Here is a 20,345-nt window from a genome sequence, read left to right as displayed (position 1 = left end):
GGGTCAACCCTTGCAAGGGAAAGCGCAATGTCAAGTCTTGCAGCAGCAGGCCCAAAATCCTAATGTCCTAGGTCAATGGGTTCAAAATCCTTCTTACCAAGGGCAGCAGGTGCAAAACCCTAATGCCCTAGGTCAACAGGTTCAAAGTCCTTTTGGTCAAGGGTAGCAGGTACAAAATCCCTATGTCCAAGGGCAACAAGTGTATCAAACGTATGCCCAAGGACACCAAGTCCAAAATCCTCTTGTTCAGGGACAACAGGTTCACCACCCGTATTTTCAGGGACAATAGGTACAATATCCATATGTCTAAGGTCAACAGGCTCAACAGCCTTTTAACCCATACGTTGCTTATCAACAACCTATGACTGGATAGTTCCAAGGTATTCAAGGTCAAAATCCTCCCTATGGTCAAGGTAACCGCAATGGGGGCAACATCAGATGCCATATGGCCAAAATCCTTATCAGCAGGGATGGGATCCTCCGTTCGGGCCCGCTTACCGGCCTCCTATGCCTTTTAATACTCAATTACCATTCTTGGCCACACTCGAGTTGCCAGATGTAACTCGCCTTATGAATGATCCAATTCTTCATTTGCCATACTGGCCTCCGGTGCCGTCCAAGATACCAAACGATTGTCCAAAGTTCGATGGGAAAGAAGAAGAAGATCCTCAAGCCCATGCGATGACATATCACCTATGGTGCTCTTCAAACTCTTACGTTGACGATTCCATTTGTCTTCGTCTTTTCCAACAGACCCTCACAGATGTTGCAGCCAAGTGGTACATCGAGCTTCCTCGAAGTACTTACCATGACTTTAACTCTTTAGCCATGGATTTCCTCACGCATTTTCAGCTGCTGGTTTGCTCTGAAACTAGTACCTATTTGCTCACATCACTTAAACAAGATACTGCGACACGCATCTCTGATCACATCCATGAATGGAGACGTAGACATCGTCTGATCAAATTCGAGATTGTTGATCAATTGCTCACTGAATGGTTCACTAAATCATTCATGGCCCCTATTTCTCACGATATAGTTATGGGTGGATGCGTTACTGCAGAGCAAGCCATTGCTCATGCCCACTACTTAGATCTAGTTTACTCTGAGTTTGGCACTTTGTATGATTTATTACCTAATGCTCCGCGACCATCATCCGATTCGATGACATCAAAGTCACAAGTTGTACCTCCTGTTGATGGAGTTATTCCTTCAGTATCCCAGACACCTGCTAAATCTTCTTCCAAACAGAAGTCAGTCTTGAATGTTGTTCCCAATAGTTCTTCCCAAAATCCTCCTGGCCCTGGTAAAACCTCATAGGTCCACCACAACGGACAAATCCTCGAAAGGTAAGAAGAAAGGCAAAGGCAAGGGTAAATCTGATGCCCCAACACAGGGTCCTCCCAAATCGTCTGCTGGGGAATCTTCACAATGAAAACCTAAGTATCTTGCCTCATTTGTGAGGAGGATCACTATACTAAGGATTGTCGTCGACGATCTGAAGTTAGTCGTATTCTAAAAGGGACCCCTGCTGTCCTCAAAGAGCCATTTCCGTCTCAACAGACCCAAATGGTAGACCAACCTCAATCATCTGCTTCCTCAAGATCTCAAGTGTTCATGATGAGTACGCCTATTAATGTGGCTACTAGATTGAAATATTACCAAACTCCTTCCTCGACAGCTGGGAAAGAGAAAGAAGCCACCCCTTCTTCTTTTTTCCCGAGTTCCGACCCTCTTCATATCAAGCACCCTAACCCTGATTCTGCTATACGACCACCCTCTCAAGGTGTGGTACAGAAATCATCATACAACTCTAATTCCCAAGCCGCTCAACACTATAATATTGTTGAGTATTTGGCTCAGGCACCGTCAGCTATGTCGGCCCTCGAGGTGCTCCAAAGTTGCCCATCGCAGTGGAAATCTTTGTTGTCAGTTATCGAGGGTATTGATCCCACTGATTCCAATTTGATATGTTGTGATCTAGAGAACCATGTTTCACGTCTCCTTCATCAGATTGCCTTTCTTATTCAGGTAATCATCAATGAGAAGGCCATCCACAGGTTTGTCATCGATAAAGGTGCATCCACCTTCATCATGTCAATTACATGCTGGAAGGCCATTAGTTCTCCTACTTTGAACCAATCTCCGAACGCTTTGGAATATTTTGATGGGCGCGACTCGTGATCCTTCGGTGTCTTACCTAACCTTGTCATTACTCTGGAAGGAAAGACTATGCAAGTTGAGGTAGAGATTGTTGATGCCAATCTCAATTACAACCTTCTACTTGACCTAGAGTTGGACCCATGCTATGCATGTTGTAGCCTCCTCCCTATTCCGCATGATTTGTTTTCCCCATCAAGGGAAGATTGTCACTGTCAACCAGTTGTCTTTCTTTGCCTCTTCCTCTTCGGATGGCAATGTTCCGTACGTCAAGCACACTAGTGCTCCCTATGAGGGTGTGGGGGCAGGTATTTTCAAAGACTTTGCCTTAATGGAGATTTTTCTGCTCCCACCTCCTCATGTTGCCTCTGTCAACATGGTCTTGGTCAGATTAGATCCTTGGGTCATACCTTCACCAAATCTTGTTGATACCTGGGGCGAGGTTATGCCTCTTAGTCTTGCCAAGATCAATTATGTGGAAATTGTTTCGGCTTTGAATTCCGCATCCTTTGATTCTTCTATTACGAAGACCTCTCTCGATACGTATTCTCAATCCCCATGGCTTGGCGCTTTGTAATCACCTAATCCCTTCGCCGAGACATTCCTTGCTGATGAAGGTATCATGGAAGTCATGTCTCTTAAGGAAGCCCCTTGGAATGATACTCATTCTTGTTCCTCGTTCTTGCCTATCCCAACAACCAAGTCTATGTGTTTTGAGTAGTTCTCTTCTCAGTTGCCTATTGATGTGTCAGTTTGTCCTGAAATGATTAAGATCTTTCAACTGAGGGCACCTTTAACCCTTCAAGGATTCAGGATTTTTCTCCCTCCCCGACTTTTTACTGCTCGCCCATTATTGCAATGGGGTTTTCATCTGACTTGTAAACCTCCCTTGCCTAGGGGGCATGGGGGCAAAGCCTTATATGAGTTCTACTCTATTATTTGGCCGAGTCAATGCTTACTCGTCATGACAACAGTAAAACTCTGGTGTTCATCTATGTTGATTGATTACCCGAGTCCCAGCATGGGTTCTCTCAAGAAGCACTATGCTTAGGTCATCTTGCATGGATACTTATGTACATTAGTGTGTCATTCATTTTTGTGCAGTGCGGTTTGGTGTGTTATTTTTCAAACAAATTTCCTTTTTACTATGTTTTCCTTGCTTTGCAGATGTCTGTGACTCCTCACATCGGTTTCGTTGACGGTTCTTGTCGTAGTACCCGAAACCTATCATCCGCGGAATGGGCTATTTCTGACCCTAACAGTGAGTTGATTGACCTTCAAGGTATCTTTTTAGGTCGTACAACTAACAACATTGCTGAATATAGTGCGGTCATTGAACTATTGTCAGAATCCATCGCTCTTGACATTCGAGAGTTGGTTGTCAACCTGGATTCACAACTTTTCATCTTTCAACTCAAAGGGCAATATTCCGTCAGAAACCATCAAATATTGAGAATGTATCTCCGTATTCGTCTACTGGAAATACATTTTTATTATATTACATATCATCATATTCCTAGACGCATGAATACATTGACAGATGCATTAGCAAATTGTGTGTTGGATAGACATTTATGAAACATGTGAAAAAACAAAACAAACCATTTGTACCATAGTAAGCAAGAAAATACAACAGATATATATATATATATATATATATATATATATATATATATATATATATATATATATATATATATATCTATCTATATATATATATATATGGTGATAACGTTTGATATCTGTGGCACACAGGTCTCAAAAAATGTAAGTGTTGGACATAGGAACTAATAAACATGGTGATCATGGTAGCAAGACACGGCTCACGCAACACGAGTCAGCAATCGGTGGATCTGACCCGACACTCCCATCGTGTGTCTCTAGTACTGGCGAGGAATGTCTCCCAGCTGAGCATACTCTAGGTTACCGCGAGTCAACCCCTCAAGGTACCTCACGATCTCCTCCTTGTTGTCACTCCCCTCCTGATATGGAGTGACAACATCAATTGGGCGGGCGACGCGCCTGGCTATTGGGGACATCCCAGCAGGGCGCTCTAGTCTAACGTCTGCGTTGACAAAAGAAATGTTATAAACACATATATGCCAAAAACAATTAAAAATCTCAAAATCTCAAAATTTATTTTTTATCTTCATCGTCAAAATCCTCTCCATCTGGTAAAGGCGTGTCCGATCTCCACGGAAATCGGTGCCACTGTGTGGCCAATCCTCCATGACGATTTTTTGTCGTCGTAGCCATGAAAAGAATGCAGGTATGTACGACATGTGCTAGCCCCCAATGATCCTGGGCATCAACGACTCTAGCGGGCCATCTACGGGTTGCATGGCATGGGAGGATCTATCTCAGTCAACTGGTACTGGAACAATGGCACCCGTTTGAAGAAAAAGGTCACTCGTACATATCTGAAGCAAAATTTCTTTAGATTCCATGCCTTAGCTTTGGTCAATTGGCGCTTTTTGTTGATCTTCATGGCCTCTACCTAGTTGAAGATCTTAGGTGTTGTGCAGTCGATAACATACAAGAACTTCGACTTTTTGGTCTCATGCACTGCTTGGGACCTCGCAACTTTGTTGATAGTCAACAATAGCACTCTTAGTGTCAGATCCTGAACAATGGAAATCTCAATATTCTCACTCTTGGATTTGAGGGCCTCAGGGCAATGTTCAACATGCAATGGGGATATGCTTGCTCCAATCGGTCGTGGCTCGTACAAGTTGACTGGTTCCCCTCTTCGGGACAGTCCTGTAACGAAATATATATCTGAAGTTTCTAACTCCATCTCCTGGTCACCAATGACAAATATTTCCCAATTTATGTCCCAAAGACTAATCAGGTATTGAAGCAAATCAGGTTGGGCTTGCATCCTTGGCGTGATAAAAAAATTGAGGAGCCCATAAGCCCTCAAAACTTCCAGGAAATTTGGATCATTCATTTCCTAGGTTTCCACCTCTTTATGTTCCCGTTCTTTCCAATCTACCATTTTCAGCGATTCTTTCCTGCAAAAGCCATTGATTTGAGTCAACAATCATGCTTGGCCCATAAAATTCAAGTTTTAACGGTGGTTTTGTGAGGAAATAGGGTTTTTCCCTATTCACGGCGCTGACGCGTCTGTTTTAAAAACAGTTGTGCCAATGACGGGATAGGCCTTGTTAATTACCCTCGACCGGCGTGATTCCGTGCTCGGAAGTCTCGCCAACCAAGGGTGAAAAACTTTTGACAAAACCCCTTCAAAAAACCTAAAAAGGGTTAAAAACAGGAATAAAAGACATGAAAATTAAGCTCAGGGCCTTGGTTCTTACCTGTAACTAGTGGTTCGGTGAATGACCTCCCGGATTCCTGCAATCTGCTCCGGAACAATTAGGGTAAAAGTGAGTAAAAAGTCTTCGTAGCAAGGCAAAATGGTAAATGGTAAAAATATATTTACTTTTCTCCTTTTTATTCAATTTTTCATGAAAATATTAGGTTTTTGTAAATAGTTTAACCTATTTTGCCTCAAGAACTAGATAATGCACTTTACCTTTTTGCGCAATGACAGGTGATGGATGTTCGACGATGATGACGAGTCACGTTTTAGCTCTTTTCTCGACTCATTAAACTTATATGAAAAGATTACCAATTATTTTTCCCTTTTGACTCGTAAAATATAATAAAATGGGGGATTCGCTTTCAAACTCTTTTTCGACTCTTTAAAAGAGAAAAGATAGCCGAGTCCTTGTCATTTCAAGCTCGTTAATGGATGTAAAACGTCGTGTGCCCAATATAAGTTTACTCCTTTTTTGGGCTGGGATGCACTATTTACGAAAAAGGTACTCCTTGACTAAAATGGTCAAGCGATTCTCTCAAGTATCGTTTTCTACATTTTCGGGCTCGAGAGACATAAACGTATGAATAAGGACCATGTGGAGTTTTCTTTTACATGTATTTTTCCAACTCTCTAAACATGAAAAAGATACCGAGTTACACCTTTGTTGGACTCATTAAACTATTAAATGAGATCGGATTCATCACATGATGAACATGAGCTTCTCCTTCCTAGGTCTCGTTAAACTTACTAGGTCGGATTTGTTCGAAGAATGAAGTTATAGTGCAAGCATATGCTATCCCCTTCTAGCTTGCGATAAAAGAAAAAAGAAAAGAAAAAAAAAAGAAAAAAAAAAAGGAAAAAACAAAAAAAAGAAAAGAAAAAAAGAAAAAAAGGAAAAAAGAAAAAAAGAAAAAAATTGGGGTACCTACTAGAAATGGTGGGGGAAAATCTGGAAATCTAATCAGTTGTGTCGCAGCTCACTCTTGAACATGACGCTTTCTGCTTCGTGTCGAGTTGGGATAGCCTCCTTTGTATCGTTGACCTTCCTGGGTTGGGCCATTCATTTTTTCCTTCCATTTGATCTCTACCACATCATCATGACCACCAATCCTATGGATCCAAAAGCTGCTAAATTTCCAGTCGTGTCGCCGATATGTTCAAGAGTTGTCTTTCTGCAGCTACATTTACCTTTGATTCTATGTATCATCCAAAATCATTTTGCATCCTCTTGTCTCACGTCGATGGTGTGGGATACATTACGACCCTCCTTCGACATGGTTGCTTCCTTTCGACTTCGACTCATTATCCGAGAATTTGATCGAGAGTCTTTCTTCCAGTACCTTAGAGCTTGCATGCCCTAATGGAAAGCTCTTCACACTCAATGACAAGTTCACATCATTGGCTTTCGATCGAGTGATTTCACGGGTGTTCGAATTTAGTTCCTCTATTCACATTCCATGGATTGTGCTGATATTACCTTGAGAACCATTGTCATTATTGGTGGTTTCTCTCGCACTTGTTAACAATTTACATCATTGACTGGTAATTAAGAGACTTTCTAGCATGTTCGACATCAACACATCTATTCGCATGTTAGAATTTGTACTTTGATCGGGTCATGTTGGAACGTAAGACCCTCGGCTCAGATCACAAAATTCCAGGTTGCGAAGTGATGTGACATGGTTATGTTGATATGCATGTCCCTTTTATATGGATGGTTGCAAACATACCATGAGTTATCATCTGTGATCCTTCTCATTATTGGATGGCTGTGACCATACCTTGGTTTCATTATGATCCTCTCTGCTAGATGGTTGCGCCCATACCTGGATCCATTTACATGATCATTCTTTGGATGGCTGTGTTTATGCCACGATTCATGTATCATTTGACAAAGTTCTTAGTTATGTATATGTATTTGTACTTTCTTGTAGGTTTTCTGACGGCAGACTACGGTTCCCTGCAATGATTCATAAAGCAGTTTGTCCCTCACTCTAATTCAACCTTCACGCTTTAGGGGCATCTGTTACATAGAATTTTGTCACTGTCCCTGTACTCCCTGTTCCGTGATCTTGGAGGACCTCTACAATGAACCCACATGCTTTCCCTTCATGAATAAACTCCCATTATGTCCCTCTTCATGAGCAGAATAATTCTCTTTTGCACCATTTCCCAAAAACCTCTGTTTAGCCCAGTTTACAAGATCGATGCTAATGTCCTTTGTCCTCCTCACGCTGATATGCAAGGGTTAACACTGTCCCTAGCGCCGACCGGAGTCACTAAGCTTTGTTCCAGTCGCTCCGGTCCTCTTATGGAAAGTTTTTTAAATATAGAGCTGAAACTTCCAACTCTAGAAGCTTCGTAAAGGAAGTCTGGTAAATGGTTTGGCCAGATGGGGTCGAGGATGTCAGTTTGGGCTCCTTTCCCCTATAATGATGGAACTACCTTAAGAGATAAGACCTTCTCCCATGAGAAGAGGATCCATCTCCCATCCATTCATCCTATATAAACCTCCCTTTTTACCAAGCACAAGCTAGTTTTAATGTGGGTGTGCTAGTGCTAATTAAGTTTTGAGTAAACAACAAGCTATTCATAATTGTAGCTCTCTAGTTGTGCGAGGGAGAATTGTGAATTTGGTTTAGTGCTGAAGCCTGAAGGGAAGAGCCTTAAAACTATTATTGTTGAGTCCACCATGGAATGCTAGCAGAAGTGTGTGGGAACCTGGTTTTGTCGGAGGGGAACGACAACGTCAAGACAATGGTTGTAATCTCTTCTTGATTCAATATATATGCAACTATCGATTTATTTCCTACATGATTTTCAATCTTACATGTTCATGGCTTAATGTTTCTTGACTTGTTAAGTAGGTTGAATTACAATTTGTCTATTATCACGGTTGTTGTTTGTTGTTGTTTACTTGTTTCAGGTGTTTGAAGAAGGAAGCGAGAGATAGCTGGAGCAAGCAAGCAAGGACATCATCAAACGGGATAATCTTACTAAGAGGTAGGCCCTCTTAATTGGTTCTAACCTAAGGAAATCTTCTGTATAATGTATCAGTTGTGGCTAGACCCATTATCAGGCTAGAGGAATTTGTTTGTGTCCGCACTTATAATTTTACTTCACCACAAGCCTAACATTTCTAGGCCTTCCCAAGAGTTGGCACAACTACTAGGATTTGGTAAATGGGAGGGAGCATATACAAAAGTGGGAGCGTTTGTGGTATGACTTGGTGCAAGAAGAGATAAGGTGGAGCATCAAATATGGAACCTCATCCAAGCATGATGATGAGGAAAATTGTGCCTTAGCTAGAAAGGTGAAGACAGGGAAAGGAAATAAATTCCAATCCAAAGGAGATTCCAGTCAGGGAAACAAGAAGAAGGACTTGTCGAAGATTAAATGCTTTCACTGTCATGAGTTGGGACATTATGCCACGAAGTTTTTGCACAAGAAGGCCGACAATAATCCCTTAGGAGGAGCGACAAGTGAATCACTTGCTTCACAATTCGAGATGGATTTCACCCTCATTACTTGCATGGTGACATCAGTGATGGGTAGTGTGTGGTATCTGAATAGTGAAGCCTCATTATATATGACGAGAAACAATGGAATTTTCAGTGAATTAGAGGAGAAGGAACTCCAACTGCACATCGAAATGGGAGATGATGGAAGGTATAGATCGAATGAAATCGATACTGTTACGTTTTAGAGGGAGTCTGGTTCTCCTCTCACATTAAAAGATTTCATCTATGTTTCGGGTCTGAAGAATAATTTAGTTTAAGTTTCTATGTTGGAGGACCATTGCTACGATGTGATATTTAGCAAAGGAAAGGATTTCCTTTGCCACATAGCCATAGGAAAAGTGAAGCGGATAAGGGTTCAGGTGAAGAACCTCTACAAATTGGATGTAAAAGATTGTGCAACATTGAGCAGAAAAGAAAATAAGGTGTAGGGCCGAGACATTAGTGAATTATGGCATAGAAGATTGGGCCACTTTCACCACATAGATTTGAATATCATGGACCATATTTCTACAGGACTTCCCAAAGGTACACTAAAGAAGAGAGATACATGTAAAGGGTGTACATTGGGGAAGTACACCAAAGCCACCTTTCATGATAAGGACTGTTGAGCGCAATTGATTCTTGAAGGAGTTCACTCAGATGTGTGTGGACCATTCTCGACAGCCTCCACGACCAAGCACAGGTATTATGTAATATTTGTAGATGATTTCTCACATAAGTGTTAGATTTTCTTGATGCAGAAGAAAGATCAGTCGTTCTCTAAATTTTTTGAATTTAAAGCACTTGTTGAGAAAGACAATGCCAGGAAAGTGAAGGCTTTGACGAGTGATAATGGTGGAGAAGATGTGTCGAATGAATTCAAGAACTTATGTGCATCATAAGGGATTCAATGGGAGTTAATAGCACCCCATAACCCATAAGAGAATCGGGTGGATTAATGGAAGAAAAAAAGTATTGTGGAAGTTTCACAGGCGATGTTACATGATCAGGGCCTATCGTTGCACTTGTGGGATGAAGCATGCGACACAACTGTATATGTTCAAAATACGAGTCCTCATCGATTCTTGGGATGATTACACCATAAGAAGATTTTTCAAGTAAGAAACCAGATGTGGCACACTTTAGGATCTTTGGTTCATAAATTTACTATCATGTTACCGAGGATGCAAGGAAAAATCTAGAGCCAATAACTGAGTTGGGAATATTTGTGGGGGTACACTGATACACCTCATAATTATCGGGTGTACCTGCCATCTCATAACATGATAGTGGTTTGTTGATATGTGAAGTTCGATGAAGAGAAGGCCATGAGATGTTCCCTTGAGAGGGAGCTTCAATTACATGCAGATGAGAAGCTTTTAGCTCCAAAGGAAGAACCTCAGGATGATGTGGAGCAACCACATGCAGAGGAGAAGATAGTGGAAGCACCCACTGATGTAGAGGCTTCTAGAGATGGAAGGAAGCACACTAGAGAAGCTGACATATTGATGCATGATACTAGAGAGAACGTGGGAGAACCCACATCACAGTGCAGGTAGAGAAGGTCACCAGATCGATACACTGTCTACAAGACTTTGATAAGTGAGAGTGTAGAGATTGAGGCATCCTAATTCAAGGAAGAAGTGTAGGAACCCATATGAGTTGATTCCATGGTAGAGGAGTATGAATCCATTATCATAAATAATGTTTGGGAAGTGGTCCCAAGACCAACAAACAAGTCAATAGTGATTTCCAGATGGATTTACAAGGTAAAGAAAGAAATATATGGGAGTGACGATAAAAACAAGGCTATATTTGTGGCTAGAGGGTTCTCTCATGTGGAGGGAATTGATTACGAGGATACCTTTGCTCCAGTAGAAAGGTACTCTTTAATAAAATATATTATATAACTTTCAGCGCAGATGGGAAGGTAGATACATCAAATGGATGTAAAGGCAACATTCCTCAATGGAGTGATTGAGGAAGAGGTGTACATTGAGCATCCAGAAGGATTTAAGACCTTCAACAGAGAGTCGCATGTGTGCAATGTAAAAAACCTGGTGAAAATTCCATGTAATAAAAGTTAATAAAGGCAAAATAACAACCATGGTTTATGGGCATTTGTGTAGAAATTCTCGCTGTAGATTAAACTGATTATGCAATGTACTAAAGCAAAATACTTAATCTACTTCTACAATCAAACTTGCGGAAGCTTAATCGCTTTTGAGCAAGATCAACTAGAACACATATAACAGAGAAGAAGATTTAATCACACATGAAACACAGAAGAATACTCTAGGGAAAGCCTCAGCTAAAAACCCAACTATCTGTATTATTTTACAAGTGGAAATATCTCAGGATTACACAAAGCTTTAGCTCTCAAGCTATCCAGCTCTCAGTACAATCCCTCACTACTACTGATAGACATAATAGACAACACATATGCCTTTCTTCAGTCCTCCAAGCCTCCTATTTCCTTGCGCAGTTTCTCCTAGGTCCCCCAGCTGCAACCTGTGTGATTCTCACCTCACACACAACATTGACCTCTGAAATAACTGCACAATCCTGAAAGAGATAATTCCTTCTGCATGGATGAGTTTCATTTATAGGAAAATTCCTCCAACTGATAGTACACTGTCCCTTCCTTTAATCTCAATTGGGTCTTTCTCTGAACTGACATGCATGAGTTATTTATGAGAGAATATTCAGTTATCTGGAGAACACTAGTTGCATGCATGCATGCATTAACTGACTGAACTCACATTTAGTTCCTCCAGTTATTTGGAACTAATTTAACTAGACTTAACTCAGTTAACTGAGCTCACTAATTACAACTCAAATACAACTCATCCTTATCTCCTTAATTAAGGGATAACTTCCACAATCAAAGGGATAACTGTTGCATGTCTTCACAAAGACTTCATGTTTGATTTTATCCATCTAATTAACTGAAGATGAATTAATTAATTATTTTTCTAACAGATGTTGAGACCAAATTCGAATTTTAATTCTCAATTTTAATTCAGGGACTAATTAAAATTGGAATCTATCCTAAAAGGCTATTTATAGCAATGCTATTTTTATCATTTCTATTTTTTGCTATTTCCAACAGAGTTGGAGTATATCTTGAAATGCTATTTATAGCATTTCTTGTTGCTATTTTCAACACTCCCTCTCAACAAGAAAGGCATTCAACTAGAACCCGATCCTGAACCTTTGGAATGTTCTGCATGCAACACTTCTCTCAAGTATTGTTGCTCCAGCAACTCTAGGAACACAAAAAATATCCAACCTGAATCAGAATGATGCCTCTGTCATCAAAGTCTCTGACTGCTATTGCCTCTGTCGACTGAAAACTCTGCACCTCTGTGCTCTTCAGTGTCTGACTGCTCTAGCCTCTGTCACTTTGACCTCTGACTGCATCAATCACACTGATTCCTCCAGTTGCATCCATGTTGCTGCTTGTCCTGTCTCCCAGTACTGCATCTGCACTGCACCTCCTCTCATCATGTTGCATCGTGCTGCCCACTGCTGCATTGCAACTTAGTTACTGAGAAGTAAGTAACTGATCTCCCAACTGATCTCCCTGTTGGGCTAGAAACATGCTCTGATGCTGAAGCTCCCTCTGCTGCTGAACAAGTGCTCCCTCTCTGACCTCTGCACTGCTGCAACTCCCTGAATCTCGCACCGTTGCACACCTCTCTATGCCATCCTGCATTGGTGCAACACTCTTGTGCCTCCCACATTGCTGCAGCCTGCTTGCTCTGCACTGTCTTGGGACTCCTACATTGTAGCTCTCTCTGCTGCTTCATCAACTAGTCCTACTACTCCTTGTCAGGGCTCCTGTAGCAAGGTCTAATCAAAGAGGCTGGGTACCTCAAATATCCTACCCTTATTTCAGCCTTCTTGGGACTATCACTTCACATCACCCCACCTCACACCTGGAGGTATGGATGCATGTGATCCTTCTACCCACTTGGCTCGAAATTTCCCCCTACTGGAGGTCTCTGCATGAGTGGATGCCTCCACTCGGTCTCCTCTCGGCTTCTCCAGTTGTGGTTACAACACAACCTCCTGAAGATGCTTCACCAATTGTGGCTCCTCTACAATTGTCTGAGACTTCTTCTAGCACTACATGTTGAGAGGTAATGTACTCTCCCTCTCAACCACCAAGTCTCCAACATTTTAGCTTTTCATGCATCTTGAACCTCAAGAGCATACAGGGTCTTGGCTAGCACACCAATCTGTTTCATCTGTCCCACCGTCACGAAATTTTTGGGAAAAAGAGTTGATTTTAAATCACCAATATCTCCCTCATCCGAACTCCGATTCAAACGTTTTTTTTTTTTGAATTTGGGTCTTTTTTCCACAAGGAATCTAGATTTTCTATTTGTTTCTGAAAATTTTGCACAAAAATTTTCAGATCTGCTCTGAAAACTCGTGGCCCAAAACTCAAAACTTCGAAATCTCCACTAGTATATTGTTCACTGCTCCGATAAAATCAACTCCGATAAACGTGTAGAACTTTTTCTACAAAACCTCGCTCCGATACCATGTAGAAATTCTCACTGTAGATTAAACTGATTATGCAATGTACTAAAGAAAATACTTAATCTACTTCTACAATCAAACTTGCGGAAGCTTAATTGATTTTGAGCAAGATCAACTAGAACACATATAACAGAGAAGAAGATTTAATCACACATGAAACACAGAAGAATACTCTGGGGAAAGCCTCAGCTAAAAACCCCGCTATCTGTATTATCATACAAGTGAAAATATCTCAGGATTACAAAAAGCTTTAGCTCTCAAGCTATCCAACTATTAGTACAATCCCTCACTGTTGTTCATAGACAAAATAGACAACACATATGCCTTCCTTCAGTCCTCCAAGCCTCCTATTTCTTTGCGCAGTTTCTCCTGGGTCCTATAGCTGCAACTCGTGTGATTCTCACCTCACACACAACATTGACCTATGAAATAACTGCCAATCCTGAAGGAGATAATACCTTTTGCATGGATGAGTTTCCTTTATAGGAAAATTCCTCCAACTGATAGTACACTGTCCCTTCCTTTAATCTCAACTGGGTCTTTCTCTGAATTGACATGCATGAGTTATTTATAAGAGAATATTTAGTTATCTGCAGAACGCTAGTTGCATGCATGCATGAATTAACTGACTGAACTCACAATTAGTTCCTCCAACTGTTTGGAACTAATTTAACTGGACTTAACTCAGTTAACTGAGCTAACTTATTACAACTCAAATACAAATCACCTTTATCTCCTTAATTAAGGGATAACTTCCTTAATCAAAGGGATAACTGTTGCATGTCTTCACAAAGACTTCATGTCTGATTTTATCCAAGTAATTAACTCAAGATGAATTAATTAATTAATTTCCAAACAACTGTTGAGATCAAATTTGAATTTGAATTCTCAATTTTAATTCAAGGACTAATTAAAATTGGAATCTATCTTGAAATGCTATTTTTAGCATTTCTATTTTTTGCTATTTCCAACGGAGTTGGAGTATATCCTGAAATGCTATTTATAACAATTCTATTTTTAGCATTTCTTGTTGCTATTTTCAACAACTTATTCCAAACTAAATGTTGGGCAAGACATCCTAGTGTGGGTGTTGATTTGGTTTATTATGGATAATGAATTTGATAAAGGCAATGGTTAAGGCTTTGGAAAGGAAAAATGACGCATTTACTTATGAAAATAATGGAAAATATGAGAAAAGGAAGGTAAAAGGTCATAGGTTTCATGTGAGGAAGGAAATGAAGGAAAATAATGGAAAGTGAAGAAAATAGAGGCCTAATTGATAAAAAGGCTTCTGAGGATCAATGGGTACCTTTTTTTCAGTTCATTTTTGGAGCTCTCTCATTATTCTCTCTCACTCTCACTCACTCTTGGACACTTAGAGTTTTCTTAGAGCATTTTGGCATTAGATCAAGGAAGGGAAAGAAGGCAAGAGGAAGGAATGAGCAATCAAGGAAGAGCAGGATTAAGTAGCTACAACAAGATTCTTTGCATGTATCTATTTGCATGTGTGTTTTCCTTGTTAGATTTGGCATGCATGGTATTTCATGTGGTTCTTTTTTATTATGACATGGTTTTTTCCAGGTGTGACAATGTTTTTAGCCTAGCCTTTCCATTTCCGTATAGCCATGGTGTGATGGGGTTCTCATGTTTTGGTTGAGTTGAGTTGCCTGATGGATTCGAAGTTGAGTGAGGTGGATCTCTGAATAATATAACACATGGCCTAGTAACCCCTGAATCAGATTGTGGGTTGCGGTAAAGACAAATTTTGTGTTGTCTCGGTGGGCCTAGGAATCCTCGATCGGTTATTGGTGGGATATACAGTAAATACTAGAGGTGGTTGCCCTTTATTAGGCCTAGGAATCCTTGCTGGTGAATGGCAGGATATATAGTAAAACCTAGAGGGTGGTGTATCAGTTTAGGGCCTAGTGATCCATAGATCAGACTGTGGATTACAATAAAGCCAGGGAGACTAGGAGACATGAAAATTCCTCATTGTGTAGGTGCGGAATATAGTGGCATCTGTTAGCGCTTGAAATTTCACCTCAGGCTAAGAAAGGTAAACCCCAAGGCAACATCAAACCACTTAGCCTCGTAGCTAGCCCTACGGGGCAGGAGAGGGCTCTCTCCGGTCAATCTCAGTAAAGATCTTCAATGGGCGAGATGAACAATAGGAAAACACTGATTTTAGGCTAGTAAACTGATCAAGAGGTTTAAATTTGGGATTTTTTAAAGTTTTGGTGGAAAATTGGGGAATGGCAATTTCGGGTGCGGGGATTGGAAACAGTTTTCGCAGGGGGTTCTTTGGGGCGAGGTAGGAAACAATATTGATGCCTTTGATAGAGATGGATGGATGAGAATGACCGATGAGGAGTTAAGGAGAGCAAGCAATAACCTTTAATTCCCCTTAAACAGTTGAAAACATTGATATTAAGCAAACTTAAAAGCAGAGCATGACAATCATGAATTCTACTTTAACACTTCATTTGCCTAATTTGCAGAAGGAAAAGTAAGGAAATGATTCACATAACACACTTACAAGTACAAATAGAAACACACCATCAATACATGTGACCACAAGAATCCCAAAAAGGACTGCAAAACCCTGGTCTTCCTTTGCCAAAAATTGCAGAGATACAATGAATAATACAAATAAGAGCTTCTCCCTCAAGAGTCCAACCATGAAAATGAGCAAGAGAGTACATAATATAGATCATCTAACATCTTTCCCTGCCTCTAGGGGTCGAGCTCACTATCCTAGGAGCTGTTTCAACCAATTCTAAACTAAGCACTGAAAACTAGGCAGTCAAAACAACTTGCCTCTATAAGCTAGGAAACCAGTTCATTCATTTAATTTTCACCTATCTCATGAATGAATCTTCTAGAAGAGATACATAAGTGTAAAAGTGTCATAAAATTACATCATTTACAACATGGAGGATAAAGATCAACTCCAAAAAGTCAAACATAGTCAAAACTGCGTTTTGCTGAGCTGTAGGCTGAAATCCTGAGCAATTTACCTGATGGGTCGTGCGCCATTCTTGAATGGGTTGCGCGCCTTTGAGAGAACTTTTGGGGCACTTCTAGGTGTCCAAATGGGGCAAGAGTAGGCTTGTTGGAAAGGTTGGATGTCTACTTTCCAACCCAAGTGGAATATCTGAATTGGGTGGTCATTTACCCCTCCAAAATTGCAATCTCCCAAGACTGCTTTCTGTGTGTCAAAAAGTCATTTTTTGCTTGTTTTTTTGACTTTCTGGAGGCCCAAAACTTCATAAAATCTCTTGGAAATGGGTGAGCATGTGTAAATTTTCATGACAAATACAAAAATTCTGAGTTTTCCCGAAACGGAGTAGCCAAATGAAAGGGTCGCGCAGGGGGTGAGACCCGTTGAGGGGACAAAACCTGTTTTTTGCTTGAAAAAACCAAAATGACCCAAAATGCTCAAAATTTCTTGGAATTTGTGCTGGGGCTGAGCTATTTAGTGCCATGCTCCTTCAAGGAAGCCTCGGCCAAGATGTGGAGGGGGTCGGACCTTTTTCTTCGTTTTTGTGCTTTGGCCAACCGCCTTTGGAGCACTTTCATCTTCGCCTTGCAAACGTGCATCCGTGCCCAATAATGATTCTTCATGTTTCTACGCAATTTCTTATCTTGGTTGGTCTTGGTAAACAACCTCTCCAAATGAGAATTGAGCCGAATAAGCATAGACTCTCGCTCAACGGGTACTAAATCACCGGGTCTTCTTCGATTCAAGTTGCGGTCACTACGAATCCTCCACAACTCATCAAGAGTTTGCTCATCCTCCAACTGCTTGTTGCGCTGCTCTAAATAGGTGATCGTCCACTGTGCCATCTCTAACTTCTGCTGCAACAAGCGGTTCTCGGCCTCCTTTTGCTGAATGACCTCATAAAGCTCTGTGGTAGGAGAGCGGGTATCAAGATCAATGATATCAATGTCGGGATCACCGGTCATTCCCTCCTCGATCATGGGCTGCTTGCCCCTCTGTGCTGCCTGTGCTACTGAAGAAGGCGAGGCCCCTTCCACTTGATGTGGAGATAGCACTTGCTGAGCTGATGAAGAAGGCGAGACCCCTTCCACCTGCTGTGGAGAAAATACTCGCCGAGCTGCTGCAAATAAGGCCCTTTGGCCTCTCTGATAAGTGACCAATGGAGAAGAGCTGACATATCTAGTCACGGGGATGTCATGCTGCTGTGATGGTCCTCCCTCCTCGTGAACAACCTCAGGATGTGGTGGTGGTGCTGTGAAAAGCTCACGAGAGATAAACTCCTCCCATGGGATGCCCTTCTGAGCCAACTGATGTATGACCACAAGCTGAATCAAACCATAATGATAGAGGCTCCTATACTGCTGTGCTGGGCTCTTCCTCTACATCAAGGGCACCATCCTCTCAATGTTCCGGCACAAGAAAACAGGGATGTTCATCATCCGTTCCCGTGTGAAATGCATCAACTGGCGAATATGGTACGAATATACCTGTGAAAATCTGCCCTCACAGGTGAAATAGAGCATGATAAGCCTCATCATGGGGGCATACTCACTCCTCAGAAATCTGAAGGGAAATACACCCGTCAAGTGTCTCATGAATGCAGGTCTAATGAAAGGCTCATACTGAACACTATCCAACACCTTGCGCTTATTCCACACCTCTCCGACATTAGGTATCCCTGTGGCTTGAGCAATCATCTCGGGTGTCAATGTAAAATCCACCCGGCAAGGTTCACATGTCCATCATGCAAATGCAAAACAAATAAGCGATCCAACTCCCTGTGATGCTAAATCCGAGAGATCCTCTCGCAAAACTCATAGAAAGACATATAACGGAAGCATGATACTGCCATTGGACAAGCCTGCAAATCGTTCAAAGAGGTGGGCTCCTCTCTCCTATGATGACCGCCCTTTCCACCCTTGTGAGGCCTCCTCTGTACCTCAAACTTTGAAGCTGAAGCATGGTCATCACTTTGCTCATAATTGGTTTCGGTTTCTGACATTGTTTTAGGAGGAAAGTGGCTGAAATATACTGCTGTTTCTTCTTTGTAAACTGCTGATTAGAATGCTGTTTCAAGGGGACAAGGAGCACGAGGGAAATGTTAGGGGAGGGATACTTGAAAGGGAAAACGAGAATAATAATAAAACAGGGAGTTTAGGGGAAGAATTATTGCATATACATCATTATACAATTTGATTTACAAGGATATTATGAGAGGTAGGGTTAGGGTGTAATTTTTTGATTTCTTGGGAAGAGGGGTAGGGTTTAGGGCTTTTCACATATTTGGAAGGGAAATTTACATAGAATGATAAGGAATATGAAATGGGAGATGGAAAAAAAATGAGAACAATGGGATACCTCAAAACAGCATATAAAACCATAGCAATTTGACAACTTCAAACCAAAATCACAATGGAGACTATCACTTGCAAATGGAGACTTTTACAAATACAATCATGACCTTCTTGAACTGTAGCAAGCAATAATTTTTTTATGATGGAGGGCCTACCTTGCAAAATTTGGCAATTTGTGGTTCCTTGGCAAATTTGCTGGCGGTTTTGGCAGAGAGAGCGCTGATGGGTCGCGCGCCTCACCCAACGGGTCGTGCGCGTTATAACTTAACACTGGCACAGGGCGCCTGACGGGTCGCGCGCCTCCAACGGGTCGCGCGCCTGGTTCAACGGGTCGCGCGCCTTTCCAACTCACACAATTCGCTCAAACTCTCTTGGAAACAATTGCTCTATCACTTGAATGCACAATGAGGCTTGATGGAGAGAGATTAGGGCTTTTATAGCCTTTGTTTGAATTAATTTCATGTCATAACCCACTTTATAATGTTTTTCCATGACACTTTATAAACTTGACTTTTTGGTTTCCTTTTGTCCTGAAATTGATTGATTTGATGCTTTTATTTGATAATTTTTGCAGGGATAGCATCTGAGGGATCTTGACAAGGTAGCCAGAGTTACATGCTGTCCTTTGAATCATTTTGAATTTGTACAATTTTTACAAAATTTTGAGAAATGACCTTTGGCGAATTTTGAGAAATGACCTTGGCTTTAAAAACAAGGTTTTTAAATCCAAGGTGAAAATTAACTGTACAAGATGAAATTTTTTGAAGAAACATTTTGAAAATCATCCCTTAGGCTTGCTGGGCACTGATTGATCTTCAGAGACATGACCTTGAAGATAAATTTGACCTAAACCCTAGACCTAGAAATTTTGACCTCAAGACAAGACAAATAACCTTGAAAAAGTTTAATGACTAAAACAACTTGATCCAGCAGTGCCAAGAGGGGAATAAAGACACCAGCTCCTCCATCAGGGTTATGGCATGCCTAATGGAATGCAAGACATTGATGAGACACCTACTTATGCAAATGCAAAGAGCTTTGATCGCTGATGGAGGGCTACTAGACCGACTCTAACAACATCCATGCTTGTGTTGGCCTAGTGATCTGGGATGGATTACGGTAAAGCTTGGGTTTTATTGATTGAGGGTGAGGTGGTTTAACCTTAAGGTGCACTAGTTGGTTCTTTTGGTTTGAGTCCCACATTCAATCTTGGAATATGGCACACCAGTGAATGGTTGAAGAGAGAATTGGCTCATCCATTCTACGATCGGGTGGAATGTGGTAGTCCCATCTTGAGTTTGATTTTGCATTCAATAGTAAGAGGTTCTTTCCTTAATATCTTATGTGTAAATGTATTGGTTTATATGTGGATTCTATGGCTGATGTGTCCTTGGCATTTATGTTGTTATTATGCTGGTTATAAGCAAGTATTATGGCAGTGTTGATGTATGGATCTC

The 20,345-nt window shown here is 41.2% G+C and overlaps 1 pseudogene; it reads left to right on the top strand.

Moving 5' to 3' along the window:
* Window positions 1-1,041: 1,041 nt before the first annotated feature.
* LOC149260892 (transcription initiation factor TFIID subunit 2 pseudogene) overlaps window positions 1,042-20,345 on the top strand; it is a 54,709-nt pseudogene continuing 35,405 nt past the window's right edge.

Source organism: Pinus tabuliformis, chromosome 6, assembly GCF_031772625.1.
Source record: "Pinus tabuliformis cultivar Carrire ecotype Pingquan chromosome 6, CPIR1, whole genome shotgun sequence".
Lineage (NCBI taxonomy): Eukaryota > Viridiplantae > Streptophyta > Pinopsida > Pinales > Pinaceae > Pinus > Pinus tabuliformis.
Note: the sequence above shows the minus strand (reverse complement) of the source record. Positions and strands in the feature narration are given on the sequence as shown.